At 37.9% G+C, this 2,500-nt stretch overlaps 1 protein-coding gene across 1 annotated transcript in view; it reads left to right on the forward strand.

Annotated features, from left to right (window-relative positions):
* The window catches only part of LOC145418335 (thyroid transcription factor 1-like), a 71,265-nt gene that overhangs the window by 32,642 nt on the left and 36,123 nt on the right, over window positions 1-2,500 (forward strand). The gene's annotated exons all lie outside the window — the stretch shown is intronic.

Raw genomic sequence — 2,500 nt, forward strand, 5'->3', positions numbered from 1 at the left:
GCTTGACAGCAGATATACAAAATTTATAAATAGATATATAGATTGATAGATAGATAGACAGAGAAAGACAAAACAGATAGACAGACAGACAGCCAGACAGACAGACAGACAGATAGACAGACAGATAGATAGACACATAGATAGACACATAGATAGATAGATAGATAGATAGATATAGATAAATAGATAGAGATAGACAGATAGATAGAGAGATAGATAGATAGATAGATAGATACAGACAGATATAGTATGGTATTAGAGATTACGCAAGGCAAAAGTTTGACACGGAAAGAGAGAGAGAGAGAGAGAGAGAGAGAGAGAGAGAGAGAGAGAGAGAGAGAAATAGAGAGAGAGAGAGAGAGAGAAATAGAGAGAGAGAGAGAGAGAGAGGAAGGGTGAATTAATTTACTGAAAGAAAAACAGAATCTTCACTTTAACCTGCTCTACATCCTTTCCATAGCACTTCTTCGTGACTAGCATCATATTCTAGTGTTAATCTATTGTTACTACGGCTCTACATCCTTTCCATAGCACTTCTTCGTGACTAGCATCATATTCTAGTGTTAATCTATTGTTACTACGGCTCTACATCCTTTCCATAGCACTTCTTCGTGACTAGCATCATATTCTAGTGTTAATCTATTGTTACTACGGCTCTACATCCTTTCCATAGCACTTCTTCGTGACTAGCATCATATTCTAGTGTTAATCTATTGTTACTACGGCTCTACATCCTTTCCATAGCACTTCTTCGTGACTAGCATCATATTCTAGTGTTAATCTATTGTTACTACGGCTCTACATCCTTTCCATGGCACTTCTTCGTGACTAGCATCATATTCTAGTGTTAATCTATTGTTACTACGGCTCTACATCCTTTCCATAGCACTTCTTCGTGACTAGCATCATATTCTAGTGTTAATCTATTGTTACTACGGCTCCTTTCCATAGCACTTCTTCGTGACTAGCATCATATTCTAGTGTTAATCTATTGTTACTACGGCTCTACATCCTTTCCATAGCACTTCTTCGTGACTAGCATCATATTCTAGTGTTAATCTATTGTTACTACGGCTCTACATCCTTTCCCTAGCACTTCTTCGTGACTAGCATCATATTCTAGTGTTAATCTATTGTTACTACGGCTCTACATCCTTTCCATAGCACTTCTTCGTGACTAGCATCATATTCTAGTGTTAATCTATTGTTACTACGGCTCTACATCCTTTCCATAGCACTTCTTCGTGACTAGCATCATATTCTAGTGTTAATCTATTGTTACTACGGCTCTACATCCTTTCCATAGCACTTCTTCGTGACTAGCATCATATTCTAGTGTTAATCTATTGTTACTACGGCTCTACATCCTTTCCATAGCACTACTTCGTGACTAGCATCATATTCTAGTGTTAATCTATTGTTACTACGGCTCTACATCCTTTCCATAGCACTTCTTCGTGACTAGCATCATATTCTAGTGTTAATCTATTGTTACTACGGCTCTACATCCTTTCCATAGCACTTCTTCGTGACTAGCATCATATTCTAGTGTTAATCTATTGTTACTACGGCTCTACATCCTTTCCATAGCACTTCTTCGTGACTAGCATCATATTCTAGTGTTAATCTATTGTTACTACGCCTCTACATCCTTTCAATAGCACTTCTTCGTGACTAGCATCATATTCTAGTGTTAATCTATTGTTACTACGGCTCTACATCCTTTCCCTAGCACTTCTTCGTGACTAGCATCATATTCTAGTGTTAATCTATTGTTACTACGGCTCTACATCCTTTCCCTAGCACTTCTTCGTGACTAGCATCATATTCTAGTGTTAATCTATTGTTACTACGGCTCTACATCCTTTCCCTAGCACTTCTTCGTGACTAGCATCATATTCTAGTGTTAATCTATTGTTACTACGGCTCTACATCCTTTCCCTAGCACTTCTTCGTGACTAGCATCATATTCTAGTGTTAATCTATTGTTACTACGCCTCTACATCCTTTCCCTAGCACTTCTTCGTGACTAGCATCATATTCTAGTGTTAATCTATTGTTACTACGGCTCTACATCCTTTCCCTAGCACTTCTTCGTGACTAGCATCATATTCTAGTGTTAATCTATTGTTACTACGGCTCTACATCCTTTCCATAGCACTTCTTCGTGACTAGCATCATATTCTAGTGTTAATCTATTGTTACTACGGCTCTACATCCTTTCCATAGCACTTCTTCGTGACTAGCATCATATTCTAGTGTTAATCTATTGTTACTACGGCTCTTCATCCTTTCCATAGCACTTCTTCGTGACTAGCATCATATTCTAGTGTTAATCTATTGTTACTACGGCTCCTTTCCATAGCACTTCTTCGTGACTAGCATCATATTCTAGTGTTAATCTATTGTTACTACGGCTCTACATCCTTTCCATAGCACTTCTTCGTGACTAGCATCATATTCTAGTGTTAATCTATTGTTACTACGGCTCTACATCCTT

Source organism: Coenobita brevimanus, chromosome 113 (assembly GCF_032717465.1).
Source record: "Coenobita brevimanus isolate Jiangsu-jjx chromosome 113, ASM3271746v2, whole genome shotgun sequence".
Taxonomy (NCBI): domain Eukaryota; kingdom Metazoa; phylum Arthropoda; class Malacostraca; order Decapoda; family Coenobitidae; genus Coenobita; species Coenobita brevimanus.